Raw genomic sequence first — 24,831 nt, forward strand, 5'->3', positions numbered from 1 at the left:
ACGACGCCGTTGGACGACGGTCCACCAGCAGTCCGTGTGCGCAGAGGAAGTCGGCGCCTAGCAGACCCATGGGCACGTTTGCGGTTACAAACGTCCAAGCAAAGCATTGGCCGCCGAAGCAGAGGGTGACGTTGCGCGGGCCGAAGGTGCGGATGGTCGATCCGTTGGCCGCAACCAAGGAGGGGCCGCAAACCGCGGATTGCCTGTCCTGGTCAGAGGCGGGTATGACGCTCAGTTGGGCGCCGGTGTCGCACAGGAAGCGCCGTCCGGACGCTTTATCCATGATGAACAGTAAGTTGCCCGTGTGGCCGGCGCTCATGGCTGGTAATGAACGCCGGCCCGGCCGTTTCCCGGCCTGCCGAAGGTGCACGGGGGTCGGCATGTCCAGGCCTTCTGTCCGAACCTGGCATGATAGTAACACCACGCCTGGTCAGGTGGAGGCCCCGGTCGTCGTGCTGGAGGTGGTCGGCTCGGTGTAGTGGCCGCCAATTGCGTCGGCAGTTCGGTCGTCGACCGTGCCGGGTGCTCGGGCGCCATGGGTGTTGCGTCGGACGGCGGTGGGTCCCATGTCGCCGCTGCGATGCGCTGTCCTGCGGCGGAGATCTTGTCGGCTTCTCTGGCAAGGGCCCGGGGATCTGTGATCGTCGTGCTTGCCAGGGCGAGGCGTACCGGGTTAGGCAGCTGACGGAGGAACAGCTCCCGGAACAGGAATGCCGGAGAGTGCTCGCCGAGCAGTGAAAGCATGTAGTCCATTCGCTCGGAAGGGCGCGTGTCGCCGAGCTCGGGCAGGTCGAGCAGGCGCCGTGCGCGTTCCGCCGATGGGAGGGCGAAAGCGTCGAGGAGAAGCTTCTTAATCGCGCCGTATTTGTCAGCAGCTGGCGGGCTCTCGAGGAGGCTCAGGGCGCGGGCCGCGGTGGCCGAACCGAGCGCTGCTACCACATGGTGGAAGCGGGTGTCGTCGGCCGTGATGCCTCGCAGGGCGAACAGGGAATCCGCCTGTGTGAACCAAACCGCCGCGTGAGCCTCCCAGAAGGTAGGCAGTTTAAGGGCGACTGCCGTGTCCATGTCGGTAGGTCACCAATGAAGGAGCTGAGGCTCCCACGTCGATCGGAAGAATGGACGCGACAAAAAGCTGGAATTCATCCGAGTTGCTTTAATCAAACCAAACACTCAGGCACTCTGAAAAGCCCGTTTATCGGGCAGCAATATATATACATATTATCCCGGAGCGTTTGCCCAGGAAAGGCGAGAGGGGGCGTGGCCCAGCATCCTGGCTGCGGCCTGGCAAGTTGAGGGCGAGCCTGCCCGGGCGTCCCGACCGAGGCCTGGCAAGTTGAGCGCGGGCCTGCCCGGGCGTCCTGGACGAGCCCGGCATGGTGATCGCTCCGCGTCCTTGATAGGTGCAAGGCGATTGTGAAAACCCAGCGGTAGCCGCTACAACACGATAGGTTTTGTCTTTTGAAGGTTCACAAAGACATGCTAACGAGATTGGATCGAGAAAGAGATCGACGAAGGGCCCACTCCCAGATCATCAGCTCCACTCTACTTCCCACTGTGGTTAGCATACCTTTGTCAACCTTCAGGAGATAAAAAAACAACGTTTGAAATTGTCCGCCGATGCAGACCGACACATGCTTTGACAAATTATATTATTCCTCCATTTTGTCTGCAACGTGGACACTCAAGATACCATCGTTCTGTCTGATATATACACTCGTATAAATAAAACTCCCGTAACAGACGGATTGGTTGTGGGGTGAAAGACTTGTTCGTTTCCCATGGCTGCCTGTTGTCACCAACCAACACTTGGATAATGTGGCGAATATGGCAAAACGTTCCTCCACGTCAATTTAAGGTGGTCTTCATCCGGCAGAGAACGTAAATAAGCCGATTCGAGATTTTATTTTTTTAAGACCTGATGAAAAGACTCAAGGAAGTGATATGAAGGCAATGCGAGAGTGACGTCCTCACAGCTTCAAAGGTAGCCAAGGGACAAACAATGCTCGCTGCACGGTACCATATAAATAATCTTACGATAATTCACCAAATGTCCGTCCGTCTGTCTGTCTGTCTGTCTGTCTGTTCATTCGAAGGTACCGCAAAAACGGCTGAACCGATCGCAACGATATTTTGGGTGGGTATTCCTGGGACCCCCTGGAGTAAAATAGGCTATTGTAGCGGTTCCCGCTGAATGTACACAATCGCCTTGCACCTGCCAGGACGCGGCCAGGGCGCGATCGCCATGCCGGGCTCGTCGGGACAGGCCCAGACGCGCCTCTCCTGGGCATGCCCGGACTCGCTGTTCCCGGGCACGCCCGAACCTCCCGGGCACGCCCGGTCTCGTCTTTCCCGGGCATGCCCGCTCTCGCCTTTCCAGGGCTCGCCCAGAGCGCCCGGGCACGCCCAGCCTCGACTTGCCAGGCCGCGTCCAGGACGCCCGGGCATGTCCAGACTCACCTTTCCAGGGCTCGCCCAGAGCGTCCGGGCATGCCCGCTCTCGCCTTTCCAGGGCTCGCCCAGAGCGCTCGGGCACGCCCAGCCTCGACTTGCCAGGCCGAGCCAGGACGCCCGGGCATGTCCAGACTCGCCTTTCCAGGACTCGCCCTTGACGCCCGGGCATGCCCGGTCTCAGTTTTCCCGGGCAAACGGCCCGGCATAAATGTGTATATATATTGCTGCCCGATAAACGGGCTTGTCAGAATACCTGAGCTGTTTTGTTTCAATAAAGCAACTCGGACGAATTCCGTCTTTGGTCGCGTCAATTCTTTCGACTCGCGTTGGAGCGCAGCTCCTTCACTGGTGTCCTACCGACATGGACACGGCAGTGACTCTTAAACTGCCTAGCTTCTGGGAACCTCACGTGGCTGTTTGGTTCGCCCAGACGGACTCCCAGTTCGCCCTGCGAGGCATCACCACGGACGACACCCGCTTCCACCACGTCGTGGCAGCGCTCGGTTCCGCCACCGCGGCCCGCGCCCTGAGCCTCCTCGAGCACCCGCCGGCTGCCGACAAGTATGACACGCTGAAGACGCTCCTCCTCGACGCTTTCGCCCTCTCACCGGCGGCACGCGCACGGCGCCTGCTCGACCTGCCCGAGCTCGGCGACACGCGCCCGTCCGAGCGCATGGACTATATGCTCTCGTTGCTCGGTGAGCACTCTCCGGATTTTCTGTTCCGCGAGCTGTTCCTTCACCAGCTGCCTCACCCGGTACGCCTCACCCTGGCTGGCACGTCGATCACCGATCCCCGCGCCCTCGCCAGGGAAGCCGATAGGATCTCCTCGGCGGGCCAACACATCGGCGCGGCTACCTGGAGCCTGCCGCCGTCCGAGGCGACGCCCACGACGCCCACGACGCCCGAGCGCCCTGCGTGGTTGGAGGCCGAACTGCCGGTGCAACTGGCGGCCGCCACGCCGCGCCGACCGCTTCCGACACGATGGCCGGGGCCTCCACCTGACCAGGCGTGATGTTATTACCACGCCAGGTTCGGACACAAGGCTCGGACGTGCCGACCCCCGTGCACTTTCGGCAAGTCGGGAAACGGCCGGGCCGGCGTTCATTCCCAGCCATGAGCGCCGGCCACTCGGGCAACTTGCTTTTTATTCGGGACAAAGCATCCAGGCGGCGTTTCCTTTGTGACACCGGCGCCCAACTGAGCGTCATACCCGCCTCCGAGCAGGACAGGCGGGACGCCGTTTGCGGCCCCTCTTTGGTCGCTGCTAATGGCTCGGCCATACGCACTTTCGGCCCGCGCGACATCACCCTCTGCTTCGGCAGCCAGCACTTTCAGTGGACCTTTGTGACCGCCTGCGTCCCCATGGCTTTGCTGGGCGCCGACTTCCTCTGCGCGCACGGGCTGCTGGTCGACGTCAAACATCGTCGCCTTGTCAACGCCGAGACCTTCAGCTCCCTGGCGTGCACGATGAGCAGCTCCGCGCCGACCGAACTGGCGTGCGCCCTCCCGACGGCGAACGAGTTCGCTCGCCTGCTCGTGGAATTCCCGGCCCTCACGCGGCCGACGTTTTCGGCCGTCGCAGTGCGGCATGGGATCGAGCACCACATACCCACTACAGGCCCGCCGGTCTACACCAGGGCCAGCCGCCTCGACCCGGCCAAGCTCGCCGTGGCAAAGGCCAAGTTCGACACGTTGGAGCACCTCGGCATCGTGCGGCGCTCCAATAGCGCGTGGGCCTCACCACTGCACATCGTGCCAAAGCCGGGGGGCGGATGGCGCCCGTGTGGCGACTACCGCCGCCTCAACGACGCTACCACCCCCGACAGGTACCCGATCCCGCACATCCAGGACTTTTCTGCCCGTTTGGCAGGACGGGTCATATTTTCCAAAATTGACCTGATACGGGGATACCACCAGGTACCTGTCCGGGCGGCCGACGTCCCGAAGACGGCCGTCATCACGCCGTTCGGCCTGTTCGAATTTTTGAGGATGCCGTTTGGCCTCAAGAACGCGGCCCAGGCGTTCCAGCGCTTAATGGACGGCGTGCTGCGCGACCTGCCATTTCTTTTCGTCGATCTGGACGACATCCTCGTCGCCAGCACGTCCCGCGCCGAGCACCTCCTCCACCTCCGAACACTGTTCGGTCGCCTCAGCGAGCACGGCTTAATTGTCAACCCGGCCAAATGCCACTTCGGCACGACGACCGTTGACTTTTTGGGCCACCGCATCACCAAGACCGGGGCCGTGCCGCTGCCGACCAAGGTCGAGGCCAACACCACGTTCCCGCGTCCCCGTTCCATGAAGGCCCTACTAGAGTTCCTCGGCATGGTGAATTTTTATCACCGATTTGTGCCCCGCACTGCTCAGCTCATGCGGCCCCTTTACGATGCCCTCCGGGGCAAGCCGGCCGAGCATGACATCGTTTGGTCCGCGGCCATGGACGTGGCCTTCGCGAGCGCAAAACGGGCCCTCGCCGACGCAACGCTGCTGGCTCACCCGGTGCTCAACGCGCCCATCGCCCTCACTACGGACGCCTCCAACTACGCGGTGGGCGCCGTCCATGAACAATGGGTGGACGGGGTTTGGCAGCCACTCGCTTTTTTCAGCCGGCAGCTCCGGCCGAACGAGTTAAAATACAGCACGTTCGACCGCGAGCTGCTCGGTCTATTCCTGGCCGTTCGCCATTTCCGACACCTCCTGGAGGGCCGCCCGTTCACGGCTTTCGTCGATCACAAGCCGTTGGTCTACGCAATGGTCAAAGTCACGGAGCCGTGGTCGGCCCGCCAGCAGCGCCACCTCTCCGCCGTGTCGGAATTCACCACGGACATCCGGCACGTCGCCGGCAAAGACAACGCCGTGGCCGACTGTCTTTCTCGGGCCAGCGCGAACGCGGTCCACCTCGGCGTGGACTTCGCGCTCATGGCGGCCGACCAGACCACCGACACCTCGGTGCAGGCCCTCCGGGCGGCGGACACGGGCCTCCGCCTGGCCGACATCCCCTTCGCGGGCACCGTCCTGTTCTGCGACGTCTCCCAGGGCCAGCCTCGCCCCATCGTGCCCGTTTCCTGGCAGCGCCGCATCTTCGCCTCCATCCACGGCCTTTCTCACCCGGGCCGGAAAGCTTCTCAGAAGCTGGTGTCGGCGCATTTCGTCTGGCACGGCCTTCGACGGAACGTCCGTGACTGGGCCAACGCCTGCACGGCCTGCCACCGGGCCAAGGTCCACCGCCACACCCAGGCCCCGCAAGCACCTTTCACCGTGCCTGCACGGCGTTTCGACCACGTCCACGTGGACCTGGTGGGTCCCCTGCCCCCATCGCGGGGGTTCACCCACCTGCTCACCATGGTGGACAGGACCACCAGGTGGCCGGAGGCCGTGCCCCTCACCTCCACCACCACCGCCGACGTGGCGCAGGCGTTCATCGCCACCTGGGTCGCGCGCTTCGGCGCACCGGCGGACATCTCGTCCGACCGCGGCCCACAGTTCACGTCCGAACTTTGGGGCGCCATCGCCCGCTCGTTGGGGGTCACGCTGCACCGCACCACGGCCTACCACCCCCAAGCCAACAGGTTGTGCGAGCGGTTTCACCGCTCCATGAAGGCCGCACTCATGGCCGGCCTTCAGGACGACGGTTGGACGACCGGCTGCCGTGGGTCCTTTTGGGCCTCCGCACGGTACCCAAGGAGGACCTCCGGGCGTCCGCCACCGAGCTCGTCTACGGCCAGCCGCTCCGCGTCCCGGGCGAGTTCGTGCCTGATGCTACCAGTCCCTGGTCCGCCGCACACCAACGCTCGGACCTCCAGGAGGCCGCCCGACGATTTGCCCCCGTGCCAACGTCCCGCCACGGTGGCCCCCAGTCCTACGTCCCCCCGGCGCTTCGCACAGCGGAGTACGTCTTTGTGCATCATGACGCGCACCGGGGGCCACTCCGGCCGCCGTACGACGGGCCCTTCCGGGTCCTGCGACGGGGCGACAAGTCCTTCGTCGTCGACGTCGGCGGCCGGTCGGACCGGATCTCTGTGGACCGCCTCAAACCGGCGCACGTGGACGTCGACCGACCACCACGGTTGGCCCTTCCTCCGCGGTGAGGCCGCCCCCCGTCTACAGTTCCCCCCGCTCGGCCACCCACCACCGGATCGGACCCCCCCCCCCCCCCCCCCACGACCCTCCAGGGGTCGCTTTGGCCGGGTCATCTGGACCCCCCTTAAATTGACCCTGCCGGTGCAGGTCGATTCTGGAGGGGCGTGTGTAGCGGTTCCCGCTGAATGTACACAATCGCCTTGCACCTGCCAGGACGCGGCCAGGGCGCGATCGCCATGCCGGGCTCGTCCGGACGGGCCCAGACGCGCCTCTCCTGGGCATGCCCGGACTCGCTGTTCCCGGGCACGCCCGAACCTCCCGGGCACGCCCGGTCTCGTCTTTCCCGGGCATGCCTGCTCTCGCCTTTCCAGGGCTTGCCCAGAGCGCCCGGGCACGCCCAGCCTCGACTTGCCAGGCCGCGTCCAGGACGCCCGGGCATGTCCAGACTCGCCTTTCCAGGGCTCGCCCAGAGCGTCCGGGCATGCCCGCTCTCGCTTTTCCAGGGCTCGCCAGAGCGCTCGGGCACGCCCAGCCTCGACTTGCCAGGCCGCATCCAGGACGCCCGGGCATGTCCAGACTCGCCTTTCCAGGACTCGCCCTTGACACCCGGGCGTGCCCGGTCTCGGTTTTCCCGGGCAAACGCCCCGGCATAAATGTGTATATATATTGCTGCCCGATAAACGGGCTTGTCAGAATACCTGAGCTGTTTTGTTTCAATAAAGCAACTCGGACGAATTCCGTCTTTGGTCGCGTCAATTCTTTCGACTCGCGTTGGAGCGCAGCTCCTTCACTATATTATTTTTCCTATTTTCCCAAGTTTTCCAATTTTCCAGTTTTTCCAAACACGACGGAATAATATTTACCGATATGAACAGTGATGTGGCTTTTGTTGAAATTCTACGTACCAGGAGAGAGTAGATCAACTCCTGACGAACTCTTCCTATATAAACGTGCGGCTCCGAAGTAACATGGCAGCATGTGCAAAGCGACTGAGAAACGGGTGTAGCGGCCGCTTCCGTTTTGCAGAATTCAATCTTTTTTCAAAATGGGCGCCATGTACTGTTTAGATTTTCATGATTTGCGTGTGATATGATTCAACAGATGTTTATAAGAATCATTTAAAATTTTAAAAAGCCTTCAATTTCTGATATTTTGCATTTTCATTTGGGCTTCCCAATTGAAGCCCCGCCCCAGGGTGGGTACCGTTGCTAGTAATAATAATATACTCGTATAAATAACACACACACACACACACACACACACACACACACACACACACACACACACACACACACACACACACACACACACACACACACACACACACACACACACACACACACACACACACACACACACACATCAAAGTACCAGTGGTGAAAATACGATGCAGGATTTTCCGAGGTGCCTGCCCACCTGTTTTGCCTGGCCCTGGACGCACTAAGCAACCTGATTAATAAGCGAGGACAGAGACACACCCCAACATCCAAAATAACATCCAAAAACACAGGAAAGGTGACCCATCTTCTATACATGAAGATTTAAAACTCTTCACATCGAATGACGAAAATTTGGCAGAACAACTGAAATTAGTGAAGCAGTACTCGACACGACATCCAAATGGAATTTGGCCGAGATGAGTGTGCCAAGGGCACATTCGTGCAAGGTAGAGCAACAAAAACAGACAGCATAAAACTCTATAAAGGTGCAACAATGCAGGAGCTAGACAACGAAGCATCATACAAATACCTCGGAGTAGAAGAGGGCTACCAAATATGTCACAAATGCGCAAAACAATTACCAAAGAATACCTGCACAGAAGGAGGCTGATCCTGAAAACATACCTTTCTCCAAGGACCAAAATCAAAGCCATAAACCAACTCACAATACCAGTATTCCAGTACAGCTGCTGAATAATAAACTGCCCACAATCAAAATCAATAAACTCAATATCAAAACAAGGAAGATGCATCCTGAGAATGTACCTGTTGAGACGAGGAGGTAGCTGCGTGATGGAACTCGAACTCAACCAAGCGTAAAGTAAAAGCTGTAGGGTTGGCCGAGTATGGGAAAAGCTCAACAGACAACAGAATCCAATTTGTATGCAAACACGAAGCCAGAACACCAGAAAAGGTATCCCTGACCCACCTAGCAAAAAGTTCCACACACAGATGCAAATAGAAGATGTCACAACAGCAACAAATACAGCCCCAACAATTGCAAAAAAGACAACATAAACATATAAAGCGAAATATAAATAAATATACACTGACTGGGAGAAGGTAAAAGAGAGCAAGAAGGTATTTTTTTTTAAAGTAAGGCAGATTGGGCATCGATAAAGTAGGCTCACTGTAGTGGCTAAAAAATAAGTCAGCTCAACTGGGATGGAGACTGAATCATAATAAATGCCCAAGAACACGGAAACTACTCTAATGGCTTTAAGAAAATGGTGGAACTGAGTCAATCGGACAGATGTAGGTTCTTAAAGGTAGAAACAGAAAGTACAAGCCACCACCTTTCGGGATGTAAAAACTCATGTCAGAACAGCTGTGCACACAAAGGCACAACAAAGTATGTAGAGTAATCCACAGATACATCTGCATGAACCTAAATATCCCAGTTTCAGAAAACTCATGGAAACACGAACCAAAAGCAATCATCACATACTAAAATACTCAATTTGGTGTCTGTCTGTCTGTCTGACAATTTCTGACCGTGATATATTCGGTCATTACATATCCATTCTCAACCAAACTTGACAGGAGGACTAAGGGTCACAAAATGAAGGTTGCAACCAATTCATTTGACCACCCCCCCCCCCCCAATAGGGGGTGTTTTCCCTGCCAATGGGGTTGCGAGTTGCAGTGTATATCCATGTTAAGATAGCTTTAAACTGATGTTTTTTCAAGGTTGCTTCTAACAGCAAACGTAACAAAAACCTAAATATAATAGCATAATAATAATGTCATTACAAAACAATATTGATATTAATAATATCCCATCTCCCCAAGGGGTTTTCCTCAATGAACAAATGCCATGTTTATGAGTATAAATATCTTATTGTGCTGCTTCTTATCGTATCAGAAGTAAAAATACTATAAGCCACAAACATGTACTGTATGATTACCCTTTGAAAGAGTGAGGGGTTTCCTGCATGCACAGCTCGTTTCAAATCCCCCCACATCTCGATGGGATTTAGATCCGGACTTTGACTTGGCCATCCCAGAACCCTCCATTTCTTTCTTTTCAGCCATTCCTTGGTGGATTTACTGGTAAGTTTAGGGTCATTGTCATGTTGCAAGGTCCACCTTCGGTTGAGCTTCAACTTTCCGACAGATGGCCTCACATTATCCTCAAGCACCCTCTGGTACAATGAAGAATTCATAGTGGATTATATGATGGTGAGCTGCCCAGGCCCTGATGCAGCAAAGCTGCCCCAAACCATAACATTTCCACCACCATGCTATGCTTTACAGTTGGTATCAGGTTCTTGTGGTCAAATGCTGTCTTTGGTTATCGCCAAACATGTCTTCTGGTACTGTCGCTAAATAGCTCTACCTTTGACTCATCTGTCCAGAGCACATTGTTCCAGAAGTGCTGGTCTTTGCCTAGGTGTTCATTGGCAAACTTTAGTCTTGCCCTGATGTTCTTTCTGGACAGCAAATGTTTCCTCCTGGCCCACCTCCCATGTAGATCATATTTGTGCAGCCTCTTTCTAATGGTAGACTCGTGCACTTTGACATCAACAGTGGCAAGAGCTACCTGTAGGTCCCGTGGTGACATTCTGGGGTTCTTCGAGACTTCTTTCAGCATCTTGCGGTCTGCTCTCGGACTGAACTTGCTGGCGCGGCCTGGCCTGAACAAGTTGGCAGTTGTTTGGAATCTTCTCCACTTGCAGATGATCTTCCGGACAGTCGAATGATTGATTTCAAATGGTTTGGAGATCTTTTAAAATCCCTTCCCAGACTCGTAGGCATCTATAACCTTCTTTCTGAAGGCCTCAGAGAGCTCTTTTGATCTAGGCATGGTGACGCCGCACACTTCAACAACAAAGAGCAAACCAAACTAAATGTCTGAGGTTTAAATAAGACAGGTTCCTCCAAGATCCTCTCTCACGATGTTCTAATCATTTGCACCTGAGTTGGTGCACCTGATTCTAATTTTAGGTATTTGAAGTAGTGATAAATGTCGGGGTGTAATTACTTTTTCCACATGCGAAATTTGCATTTATGTTTATTTAATTTATACAATGGACTACAAAATGTAAATGTTTCATGATATTTGTTATATTATATCACCTTTATCTATCAATATTGTTGAAATGAAGATCAAATAGCTGTATGTTGAAATATGTTGAAAAAGGCAAAACTTTACATGGGGTGTACTTATTTTTTCACGTGACTGGATATATATATATATATATACACATATACATATATATATAATCTCACACTCTCCCCCACAATATATCTCTCTCTCAATATGACTTCCTCTTTAAATATCTCTCTCGCTCCCACAATCTCGCACTCTCCCGCTCCCGCACTCTCGCACTCTCGCACTCTCTCGCTCCCGCAATCTCGCACTCTCTGGCCCCCACACTCTCGCACTCTCTCGCCCCGGCAACCTCGCACTCTCTCGCCCCCGCAACCTCGCACTCTCTCGCCCCCGCAACCTCGCACTCTCTCGCCCCCGCAACCTCGCACTCTCTCGCCCCCGCAACCTCGCACTCTCTCGCCCCCGCAACCTCGCACTCTCTCGCCCCCGCAACCTCGCACTCTCTCGCCCCCGCAACCTCGCACTCTCTCGCCCCCGCAACCTCGCACTCTCTCGCCCCCGCAACCTCGCACTCTCTCGCCCCCGCAACCTCGCACTCTCTCGCCCCCGCAACCTCGCACTCTCTCGCCCCCGCAACCTCGCACTCTCTCGCCCCCGCAACCTCGCACTCTCTCGCCCCCGCAACCTCGCACTCTCTCGCCCCCGCAACCTCGCACTCTCTCGCCCCCGCAACCTCGCACTCTCTCGCCCCCGCAACCTCGCACTCTCTCGCCCCCGCAACCTCGCACTCTCTCGCCCCCGCAACCTCGCACTCTCTCGCCCCCGCAACCTCGCACTCTCTCGCCCCCGCAACCTCGCACTCTCTCGCTCCCGCAACCTCGCACACTCTCGCTCCCGCAACCTCGCACACTCTCGCTCCCGCAACCTCGCACACTCTCGCTCCCGCAACCTCGCACACTCTCGCTCCCGCAACCTCGCACACTCTCGCTCCCGCAACCTCGCACACTCTCGCTCCCGCAACCTCGCACACTCTCGCTCCCGCAACCTCGCACACTCTCGCTCCCGCAACCTCGCACACTCTCGCTCCAGCAACCTCTCGCTCCCGCAACCTCTCTCGCTCCTGCAACCTCGCACACCCTCTCTCCCGCAACCTCGCACACTCTCGCTTCCGCAATCTCGCACTTTCCCGCTCCCGCAATCTCGCACTCCCGCACTCTCCCGCTCCCGCAATCTCGCACTCTCCCGCTCCCGCAATCTCCCGCTCCCGCAATCTCACACTCTCGCTCCCGCATTCTCACACTCTCTCGCTCCCGCATTCTCACACTCTCTCGCTCCCGCATTCTCACACTCTCTCGCTCCCGCAATCTCACTCTCTCTCGTACCGCAATCTCACACTCTCCCCCCATCTCTCATGTGCTGTGTCCCCCAAATATTCCTGCAGGATGCACAAGAAGTGCCAGCAACCCTCTCCTGGTGAAACTGTCAAAATCAAGACTCTCTGCTCACCTTCACCCTTTTATTCCTCTTTTCTCCCGCCTCTGGAACAAACTCCCACACACTCTTCAATTCCACTCCTCCCTCCAGGTCTTTAAAACAGCTGTTCACCACCATCTCTTATCTTCCCCCATCCAAAACCATGATCTTTTCTACCCCCGTTAATACACCCCAAATCCACCTCTTACAATCTCCAACTTCATTCCTGAAATTCCTAGTGGTGTCAATTTGATGCTGTCTCTCATGCAATTTGTTTTATACCGTGTACCCCTTCCCTTCCCCTCCCTACCCCCCCACCCCCTCCCAGCCCTCTCCCTTCCGCAGATCTCCCGATGTCCCTGTCCTCTATTGTTGTGCTTGTGTGCTTCCCTCTCTCTCCCATCTTGTCTCCCCCTCCCTTTATTGTTTTATGTGTCCGTATATGTTTTTTGTGATGTATGTGCTAATGTGTGTTTAATGTGCTAGCTCTTATACGAGCCCCGGTCTTGTATACAAAAAATAAAAAATAAAAATACATCTTCCTGTCAAGTTTGCCTAAATGGATATCTGTCTTTTAGCCATGTTATCCGACTAGAAATTGCCACCTACATGCTGTATTGTGTTTTCATATTCCACTCAAGATACAGATATACAGCATTGGCTAGATTCACAATACTGCCATGTTTTATGCAACTTGCATTTGTTGTTGTAACTTGGTAGTCAATATATGCACAATTATAATTATAGAAACAGATATTTTCTCTTTGAAGAGTTTAGAATATATGCAGAAGAGTTTAGAATAATGAAGGCAACTATTTTCTCTCTTTAAATATACCCCCACCCACCCCCTCCCCTCCCCCTCGGTCTTTGAATGGCATTTCACAATGTGTCATTTTGTCCCCTTTAAATCAATTCTCGTCTCCATCAATTTCCTACCACTCCCTGTAAGTCTGGTACGTAGTTGTGCAATAACCTTTGTGGTTAATATGTCGCTTGAAAACGTCCAAGTGTGCAGAAACCACCGTGTCAACTTTGCAAAACAAGTGCATTTGTCAACAAGACTGACTGCCAGATATGAGCTATGAATCACTCCGAAACACTTGAGTGTTTGTTAAATGTCAAATTGAGGAATCAATTGGCAAGAAAACACAACACTTGACAAGATTGTACATCAAACAAATTCAACAAACACACAAAAAAAATAGAGTTCATAGAAAACCTTCCCACACAGTCTTGAGAAAAAGGAGATGGGAAGGGTCTTTTAAATTCTTGCTTTGCATTTTCGAGCACAATCTACATTCGTATTTCTTGAGCGTGATCTACACAACAATTATATTAGAGAATATAAATTTATGATGTCATCAGTCATCACTCACGTGGTCTGGCAGCCATATTGGATCAAAGAAGAAAAAAAACGTTCAAAAACAGAAGAGTTGGCTCGCACCAAGTTGACTGCACAGGGTAAGTATTCTATGAATACCATCTAGTTCAAGAATGTAAATAATTTTAAAAGAAAATAAAGAGTTTGATGGTTGTAGAATATTTTTTTACCGCAGTCAAATAGCCTTTTGGAGTGATTTTCAATTTTACTTGAATGCCACACAGGCAGAGTAAAAAATATCATCTCACTCCTCTCGCGCATGCACGATCGGGTGAATTCAGAGCCAAAGTACTGTTAAACTACAGGTTCGTTTTCCGTTTCATGTTCCGATTCGTGTTCAAAATAAAAAATGAAATTGAAGTTAAGGAGCTCCTCGCTCATAAACTGCGTTTGTAGACAGACAGACAGACAAGTAAACGAATTGCTTAACCCAGATATTCGCTTAGCGGACAAGTGGTAATAACCACAACTAAAATGTCTTTGCTTCAAAAAGTAGAAGCAAATGGTACGACTCAAGAGAGCAAAAACTAGGAATGAAAGAAAGTTGGCAGCATAAAATCCCCCAATAATGTTTGTTCGTTGGACGATGTTGGACGGACATTTTCTCTTCAAATCATTTATTGCTTCAATGAGTATCACTCAAAACTTCTGGATGGAATGTGAGCGGTTATGATGGATTAATTTGTTCCAGTAATCTATTTGAGATGGAACAAGCGTTACGCCTAGGTCCCCCGTCGGTGAAGTGATGCGAGTTGACAAAGTGGGACGCAAGGCGGCCATCTTGGATTTTGACGTGGCGACCCAATTTTCAATAGCGTTCTCCCTTATGCGTAGATACACACACACACCAGATTAGAAGTTAGTAGTTCGTTAATTTTATAAAAAGATATTTCGCTCACAAGGTTCAGACATATATATATGGTGGCGGCCATCTTGGATTTTGACGTGGCGACCCAATTTTCAACAGCGTTCTTCCTTATGCCTAGATACACCCACACACCAGATTAGAAGTTGGTACTTCGCTTATTTTTCAAGATATTCCGCTCACAAGGTTCATTATATGGTGGCGGCCATCTTGGATTTTGACGTGGCGACCCAATTTTCAATAGCGTTCTTCCTTATGCCTAGATACACCCACACACCAGATTAAAAGTTGGTACTTCGCTTATTTTTCAAGATATTCCGCTCACAAGGTTCAGACATACATGGCGGCGGCCATCTTGGATTTTGACGTGGGTTGCACCCACACACCAAATTAGAATTCGGTCCTTCGCTTACGCACGCACGTACACACGCACACACGCATGCATGCACGCACGCACGCCCGCACGCATGGACGGAGGGGAAAACCATAGTCCCCCTTTCGCTCCGCGGTGCGACGGGGGACAATAATGGGCCACTCAAACACTATCTAGTTTGCCTTCACTAATTGGTTCGTCCTTGACGAGCTAGTGAGAGTTAGAATACAAGGTCAGGGTCATGCGAGATTAAAAACGGTGTCAACGAAGCAGTTGCCATCCATGGGGAGGAGGAAATGCCCCGTTGAGAAGGGCAGCGCCATTGTTGTGAAGTCACGATTACCCAGAGTTCCCCAGGAAATGACAGCACTTCCCGCACGCTTCGTGGCTGTGTTTGTCTCATCTAACAGTCCTGTGTTGCGTCTCGTGTATTTATCTATGTCCTTGTGTGTGAGATGTGTGTGTGACAGCTCCACTACGAGCCTTACATCCTGAAAAACACTGAACCACCTTTAGAGGCCATTTCCCCCCCGCAGAGCAGGGGTTGGCCTTTTTCGGGCACCGTGGTCCCCTTTTTGAAGCAATGTTTTATGGCCGGGTGCCCTTCCTGCCGCCAACCCTGTTAGTCGCCTCTTGCGACACACAGGGAATTACCAGTGAACTGGTGCTCAATTTGCCGACCTCGGAAGGATGACAGGCTGAGTCAACCCCCATGGCGTTAATTCAGCGATCGCCCTGGATTCAAACCCAGGATCCTAGGATCCCAAACCGACACCCTAACTGCTAAGCCAACACAATACAAGGCTCTCCTGTAAGAAAAAAAATCTATAGCCATGAGCACCAACTGACATAACATGGTAAGTATTGCAATGGCTGACATGATAGCCGAGAGCAGTGGTTCTTAACCTTTTTGAACCTACGGACCCCCAGATCCTCAAGTATTACACATGAACCCCCACATTATATGGTTTGAGATGTAAAAAAAATTTTTTATTCCATCGAGGGTATCATTTCTTCTAACGATACCTTTCTTTGCTGCTGAGATGAATTTGAGCCGCGTTTGGGAGCTCATTGAGATGAGATAAATAATATGCCCAAAGTCGTCTCATGTCGTCCCCCATCCAAAACCTTGATCTTTTCTACCCCCGCTAATTTCACCCCAAATCCACTTTTTTGAAATACCAACTTCTTTCCTGGAAGTCCTTGGTGTCCTTGTGTTTTATACTTCTCCCAACCCTTCCCCCCCCCCCCTTCCCACGCCTCCTCCCCCCAAGCCCTCTCCCTCCCACACATCTCCCGATGTCCCTGCTCTCAAATGTTGTGTTTGTATGCATCCCCATCTCTCCCCATCTTGTCTACCGCTCCCTCTTTTTATATATTTTGTTTGTCTGTTTGATTTGTTTGTGTGATAAATGTTAGCTCTTTCACGAGCCTCGATTCTGTATACCAAAAAAAAAAAAAAAAAAAAAAAAAAAAAAAAAAGAGCATGCCGCACGGGCAGCAAGATAGCTGTGAGCCTGTCGCAAAATGATGACGTCACGCTCAGTCAATGCAGTGGAGCGTCGGCTCAGTCGCTGGGGACATGCGCAACATCACAAGCTTTTCACAACCTAACCTTTTATGCTCAGATCCTACTTCTTTGATATATTTTACATGTTCACTCTGTCTTAAAAGGATTTGAAGTGAAAATGTAGTTTGAATTTTTATTTGCTACAAACTGGTTTATTTACCCTTAATATGAATTTTCACTTCTTACATACATTAAAAATGTTCATTTCATTCATATATACATACATTTTTATTCATTCATTCATTCATATATGCAGTACATACATTAAAAATGTCAGCTATACAGATTTATAGAGTGGGATATTTAAAACAAGACTGAAGGTCCAACAGTGGCGTAGCCGGGCTTGTTTGATACTTTAGTTGAAGAGGATCGTATGACCTGGGTGCGGATACCAGTTCGCAAATAATGTAAGCATCAATTATTTTTTTTAAGTACTCTAAGTCTCCAAGATGTCGGTCATCATGGAAGTGAAGAGATTGCATTGAGACACTGGTTTATTCTATGTTTTGAATCAACAATGAACCAACCATACACCGCTTCAATCCAGTCACTTTGCAGTCACGACAAAGGGATTGCAGTGTTACTACTATATTTACTATATTATTATTATTATTAATGTTATTATTATTATTACGAAAACGATACTACTGTATTAAGAAACCTGGGTTAATTTGTCTGAAGTGGCCTGAAGGGGAGGCATGAAGGCATGAAGCCTAAGGCCTATACGTACGGTATCGTTGGAAGACCTGTAACGTCTATGCTTTCGATATTTGATGATCATTTTAACAATCGGTTTGTTTGTGTTTCACACTGAATGAAAAACATAAAGGTAGAGCATGGCGATTGTGATATATGACAGGTTCGACGATATGTCGTTCTGAACGGCATATAAATCAAAATGGTGGTGTGTGTTGTCAGCCGTTGTACTGGCGTAATGACATCACAGATGTAATCACATCACATCACCCCATCATGTGACTATATCCTCAGATCTGATTGGTGTACGTTTGTGAGGGACATACATACATACATATGGATAGACAAATACTGTTTGTTTTTTTTGTTTTTTTTTGTATACAAGATCGAGGCTCGTGAAAGAGCGAACATTAATCACACAGAAAGACAAACAGACACACAAAACAAATAACATCGGGAGCGGTAGACAAGATGGGGAGAGAGGGGGAAGGACACAAACACAACATTTGAGAGCAGGGACCGAGAGACATGGAGACATCGAGAGAACTGTGGGAGGGAGAGGGCTTTGGGGGGGAGGCATGGGAAGGGGGGGGGGGGTGGGAGAGGTATAAAACATATGGACACTGCCAAGACTTCCAGGAAAGAAGTTGGAATTTCAAACAAGGTGGATCTGGGGTGAATTAGTGGGGGTAGAAAAGATCAAGGTTTTGGATGGGGGAAGATAAGAGATGGTGGTGAACAGCTGTTTTGAAGACCTGGAGGGAGGAGTGTGATTGAAGTGAGTGTGGGAGTTTGTTCCAGAGGCGGGAGAAAAGAGGAATGAAAGAGTGAAGGTGAGCAGAGAGCCGAGATTTCGGCAGTTTAACCATCAGAGGGTGGCTGGCAGATCTTGTGCGACCTGTAGGAATATTTGGGGGACAGAGCACAGAGAGAGCTGGGGGAGCAAGGCCGGAGAGGAGTCGGTAGAAGACAGAAAGACCACCTACCTGCCTGCGGTGAGTGAGTGAAAGGCCCTCAGAGATAGCTTCATCGCGGGAGATTCCAATGATTCTGAAAGCTTTGGATTCAACAGCGTGAAGCCGAGCCAGGTGTGAGGCAGGAGCACCGGCCCATAGGGGAGAACAGTATTCCATTGAGCTGCGGATGAAAGCCTTGTATGTGGTGAGGAGCTCAGGTGTGCCTAGGAAGGACTTCGCACGACGGAGGATGCCCAGTCGGCGACTGGCTTTGGAGGCCAGCTTGGAAATGTGGTTTTCCCAAGAAAGATCATGGCAGATGGTGAGACCCAAAAGCTTGAGTGACAGAACTTCTTGGAGAGGATTGTTGAGAAAGTAGATGGGAGGGTTGTCCAGTCGATCTTTTCGGAGAGACATAGTAAGAGTGTGAGATTTGTCAGGATTGAAAGACATGTTCCACATGTTTGACCAGTCTGTGATTTTGTCCAGGTCTTCAGAGAGTGAGGAGGCTGCAGACTGCCGATCTGAGGGAAGAGGAATGGAGCGGCAGAGAGTGGAGTCATCAGCAAAGAGATACAGAGGATTTTCCAGAGAGTCGGAGAGATCATTGATAAAGACCAGAAAAAGCACAGGGCCCAGCACACTGCCTTGGGGAACTCCAGCCTGAACGGGAAGGGGAGATGAGAGAAATCCATTCAGGGCCACACGTTGACTACGACCAGAGAGGAAGTCCGCAAGCCATGCATGGAGATTTCCATGGATACCATAGGAGGAGAGTTTGGTGAGCAGAGCTGGGTGCCAGACCGTATCGTTCTGGACGGCTTTGCCCGATGGGCTATGCCATATAAAGAAAGTCTGGCTTAATTCTTAAGTCAGACATGAATCTGTAATTCCAATTGCAACTAATGGTAAATTTTGGTTATATTTACTAATAAATAGCACTGCAAAGCAGGCGTAACCCCTCAGCCCATGCATCGTGGAAACCAATTTCAAGATGGCTGCCGTGGCGGCCATATTGAAAATCGCAGCGCACACATTTTCGAAAGGAACCTTCCCTTACTCAACCCCAACACACACTGCAAAAACGGATTTAATCGAACAAGCCGTTCTCCATGAAATTGACGGAAACCAAAAGTTGACGGACGCCCGGAGGACGCCCGGACGACACCCGTGACGCCCGTGACGACAATACCCCATAGGCCAATTTGGGCTGAGGGGTGAAAACGGAATAAATTCAAGCACGTAATATCAACAGCACATTTTTAGAACATCACATTAACAAAAACTTCTTTTACTGCTATTCACATTTGAATTTTTCCGCCGAAACTATTGGTTGTCCGCTGGTCGAGAGCTGCCAAGGGCTGAAATCGATCTCGCTGTGCGTGTGTCACCATCAACGACTTTATTGGCTTTACTTGCCGAACTTGCAGGATATAAATATTAGTGACTTGAATTAACAAGGATGCCAAATAATTAGGGTTAGGGTTAGGGTTAGGATTAGGGTTAGGGTTAGGGTTAGGGTTAGGGTTAGATTAGGGTTAGATTAGGGTTAGGGTAATTAGGGTTAGGGTTACCAATTCGTTTGTGCAACCAGTGCATGCGATTATAATGATGTTTTTTGGGAGATATTCGAATATTGTATATATTTAATTTTCCATGGACCCTGCACAAACCCTCTGGAACAACCCCTTGGACCCCATGGGAGTCCAAAGTCCCGAGGTTAAGAACTCTAGGCCTAGAGGTACGAACATTCACATCTAAGGTGTCTAGCCTGGGTTTGAATCCTGACCCAGCTATAAACTGTTATCCCGGAGTTTCGCAGGCTGGGTGATTCGTCAATGTGTGTGTCGTCCCACGGATGGACATTAAAAGGGCGTCCCGTCTGCCAGCATTCGTTGGTGGACGTTAAAGATCCCACGGTGTCCTTCGCGAAGGGTAGGCGAGCTATCACCGGCACTCTGAACAAATTACAAATTCCTGCCGCAACCAGCAGAGGGCACTGCATCGGTGACACAGCCGCACTCTCAGCCAATGATGTTGCCCCACAGCCTTGTGCTGCATACCAAGGAAGAAGTATTGCAGACACATGGACAAAGTATTAATTTACCTGACCCCATCGCACCCCATCCACCATCACAAATGCCAAGAAGAATTCACAAGTGTAAGAAACAGCAAAGCCAAGACGTTTTAGCTTTGAAAACAAAAAAGTGCAAAATAAAAAAAATGTGCAAAGAAACGAAGCAGTGGTTATAGATCAGGAAAGGCCTTGTTTTGTTGTACATCATCGGCGAAGCCTGGAGAGGTACCAACTGTTAATCAATCCTCCAATCCAAACAGACCAATCAGCTGACCACCCCCTCCACATGTCACGTTACCCCAACCCTCCATCCTCCACATGTCACGTTACCACAACCCTCCATCCTCCACTTGTCACGTTACCCCAACCCTCCATCCTCCACATGTCACGTTACCCCAATCCTCCATCCTCCACTTGTCACGTTACCCCAACCCTCCATCCTCCACATGTCACGCTACCACAACCCTCCATCCTCCACTTGTCACGTTACCCCAACCCTCCATCCTCCACATGTCACGTTACCCCAACCCTCCATCCTCCACTTGTCACGTTACCCCAACCCTCCATCCTCCACATGTCACGTTACCCCAACCCTCCATATGTCACGTTACCCCAACCCTCCAGCCTCCACTTGTCACGTTACCCCAATCCTCCATCCTCCACATGTCACGTTACCACAACCCTCCATCCTCCACAAGTCACGCTACCACAACCCTCCATCCTCCACATGTCACGTTACCCCAACCCTCCATCCTCCACATGTCACGTTACCCCAACCCTCCATCCTCCACATGTCACGCTACCACAACCCTCCATCCTCCACATGTCACGTTACCCCAACCCTCCACATGTCACGTTACCCCAACCCTCCAGCCTCCACTTGTCACGTTACCCAAATCCTCCATCCTCCACATGTCACGTTACCACAACCCTCCAGCCTCCACCACCTCCACATGTCACGTTACCCCAACCCTCCACATGTCACGTTACCCCAACCCTCCACATGTCACGTTACCCCAACCCTCCATCCTCCATATGTCACGTTACCCCAACCCTCCATCCTCCACATGTCACGTTACCCCAACCCTCCAGCCTCCACTTGTCACGTTACCCCAATCCTCCATCCTCCACATGTCACGTTACCACAACCCTCCAGCCTCCACCACCTCCACATGTCACGTTACCCCAACCCTCCACATGTCACGTTACCCCAACCCTCCACATGTCACGTTACCCCAACCCTCCATCCTCCATATGTCACGTTACCCCAACCCTCCATCCTCCACATGTCACGTTACCCCAACCCTCCATCCTCCACATGTCACGTTACCCCAACCCTCCATCCTCCACATGTCACGTTACCACAACCCTCCATCCTCCACCACCTCCACATGTCACGTTACCCCAACCCTCCACATGTCACGTTACCCCAACCCTCCACATGTCACGTTACCCCAACCCTCCACATGTCACGTTACCCCAACCCTCCATCCTCCACATGTCACGTTACCCCAATCCTCCACCTCCCACTCGCCATACCCGCACTCCTCCCCTCTCATCGGCACAGGGCATAATGGCTCGATCAGCGGTAATAAGCGAAAATACCATCAAACGTGATTACGCGGTGTTAGATTATCATGGAGAATGATGAATGCGGAAGATAATAATGGTGAGATGCGTTTATTCCTAATTAATAAATGATAAGTACGTGAAAGATCTCCTCAGCTCACCTCGTCCACAAGCAGAGCCGTCTTCCTGGGTTCGGACCCTTCAAAACACCATTTTTTCCGTGAATGAATCGAACACTGAACATTGGTAACTCCACAAAGCCTCAATATTGGGTTCGATAATAACCGTGTGTTTTTGGCCACAATCAGCACCGCGGTTGCACCGCCCTTCTCACTTCCGGGGACACGTTGCCGACGTCAGCCATATCTCGGAGCGCGATGACGTCATCCAGCTGTGCGTCTTTCTTGCGGCATTTCGTTATATTGAAGGCTTAGTCATTCTAACAATATAATGCTCATCAATGAAAGGAGCTATAAGTGATATCTGAATGCTTTATTGAACTTGTACAAAACGCTTTGACATCGACAAATAATTGGTTCGACGTTAACACGAATGCACTTGCAGACAGCTAGATAAATAAATTATTCATAAACAACACGTGGGCTACAGCAACCAATCATACCGCAGCAGTCCAGACAAAGCAAACAACAATCACCCATTGTTAAAGCAAACTAACATTTCTACCGATTGTTCAATAATCACAATGGAAACAATGAATTCGCCTTTGTAATTATTTACTGATTGACCGATTGAATGGCCCTTTGGATCGTTACCTGGCAAGCTGGGAACCATTCATCATGACGGTTTCAATCCTCGAATCCCAGAAGCTCTCCGAGCGATGGGTCCACAACATTAAGTTGCATCTAAAATCCATTCATTCAGGCAGTGAAAGCCTATCGTACTCCGTTTCTCATTATTGGTTCACGAGTTATCAAGTGACCACTATATTCGTCATGTGTGTGCGTCTGTCTGTCCGCAGCATAACTACCCGATGATATCATCGGATCTTGATGAAACTTGGGTGGGAGGTTGATATCATGATCTAGTTGTGCCCTGCCTAGAGTGGGCGTATTGCGCCCATTGTGGGCGGAGCCACGCCCGAAAAAGATGTCTTTTTAGGGGGTAATCGAGTTCAAGCTGCATCTTCTCCGAGGGAGTTCGTGGAATCTGACAGGGGTTTCGGTGTTTGGTTAGGCCAATGCCATGTGTCTAGCCCCACGGAGCTCGATTTTTCATTTTCGCCCCAAGGTCAAGGTCACAAGGTCACGAAATTTAGAAAAGTTGATTTTTGATGGTTTTATTACATTGTTCGCTTCCTGATAGGGTGAAATGTCGTACATGTTTTTATATCATCACATACATCATGAAATACAAGTTTTCCAACAAATTTCAAGAATCTTCGACCTTTGACCTTTGAAGATCACAAAGGTCAAATTTTCAAAGTTGTCGGAATTGAACCGAATTTTTGGTATTGTGTAGCTGCCACGATGAAGCTAACTCCAAGGGCCTCTCACTCACTCACCACAGGCAGGTTGGTGGTCTTTCTGTCTTCTACCGACTCCTCTCTGGCCTTGCCCCCCCAGCTCTCTCTGGGCTCTGTCCCGCAAATATTCCTACAGGTCGCACAAGATCTGCCTGCAACCCTCTTATGGTTAAACTGCCAAAATCAAGACTCTCTGCTCACCTTCACTCCTTCATTCCTCTTTTCTCCCGCCTCTGGAACAAACTCCCTCACTCTCTTCAATCCCACTCCACCCTCCAGGTCTTTAAAACAGCTGTTCACCACCATCTTTTATCTTCCCCCATCCAAAACCTTGATCTTTTCTATCCCCGCTAATTTCACCCCAATTCGACTTTTTTTGAAATACCAACTTCTGTCCTGGAAGTCCTTGGTGTCCTTGTGTTTTATACTTCTCCCACCCTCCCCCCCTTCCCACGCCTCCTCCCCCCAAGCCCTCTCCCTCCCACACATCTCCCCGCTCTTAAATGTTGTGTGCTCTCAAGTGTTTGTGTGCTTCCCCTTCTCTTGTCTTCCGCTCCCTCTTTTAATATATTTTGTTTGTCTGGTTGATTTGTTTGTGAAGTAAATGTCAGCTCTTTCACGAGCCTCGATTCAGTATACAAAAAAAAAAAAAAAAAAAAACCTCATAACTGATTATACATTATTTTCTATCTCATTTCAAAGTCAGTAACCTTCGTTTTGACATTTCAAGGTCACAAAGGTCAATTTTTCAAAGTTGTCGGAATCGACCCGAATTTTCGGTATTGTGTAGCGAACTAGTCTCATAACAGATAATGCATTCCTATTTATATATTTTCAATGTCGGTTTTGACCTTTGTCATTGACTACCGCTCGCTCGTGAACCATCGTCGTCTCCTGACTTGTAGGCATTTACTTTAGATTGGTGTGGGAAGATATGGGGAGAGAATGGGAAAGGTTTGGATTGGGAGGATTTCAATATAAGGGAAGAGAAGAGAATTAGGACCGCCAGAAAACTTCGCTGTTTGGGAGCATAAGGGGTCAGACCAAAAGACAGAGAGAGAAGAGACAGAGACAGAGAGAGAGAGAGAGAGAGAGAGAGAGAGAGACAAGGGTTTTAACACACAAACCATAAACAGAAGATTTTCCCATCATTTGAAAAGAGGTGAAACTTGAAAATGAAGCAAAAGCTCTGGAAAGGGATGGTGGGATAAGAGAGGGCCAGCTTCCACCCGTGGAGCCCATTTGAGTCTGGTTTGCTTGAAAAAGCACATAATCACAGGATAAATCCTCCCTATGACTCGAATGGACGTAACTCCAGTGGCCACAGCAACGTCAGCAGTTGGTTTCCACTTGTAAGGAGAAGAGGTTCTAAAATCTTTAACCTTGGTGCATCCAACATCAATAAACTTTAGCATAAAAGTACAATCGCTGCAGACCCCTTCAAAAATGGGGTTTAAAAAGATTGGCTCGTTTGAAAACATTTCAAGAGAGAGAGGGAGAGAGAGAAGAGACAGAGACAAGAGGGTAAGGGCCGGTCCATGGGGACCGATCAGCACTCTGACCGTGACCGGGATATGCC

General features: G+C 51.1%; 1 protein-coding gene across 1 annotated transcript in view; it reads right to left on the reverse strand.

The window, feature by feature from the left end:
* Positions 1 to 22,087, reverse strand: part of EVI5 (ecotropic viral integration site 5) — an 87,574-nt gene extending 65,487 nt beyond the window's left edge. Inside the window, exon 1 of the mRNA XM_078774877.1 lies at positions 21,931 to 22,087. The gene's annotated coding sequence lies outside the window, so the exon portion shown is untranslated. The remainder of the gene's footprint in view (positions 1 to 21,930) is intronic.
* Between the last annotated feature and the right edge of the window lie 2,744 nt (positions 22,088 to 24,831).

This window comes from Myxine glutinosa, chromosome 3 (genome assembly GCF_964187855.1).
Source record: "Myxine glutinosa chromosome 3, kmMyxGlut1.1, whole genome shotgun sequence".
NCBI classification, from domain to species: Eukaryota; Metazoa; Chordata; class Myxini; order Myxiniformes; family Myxinidae; genus Myxine; species Myxine glutinosa.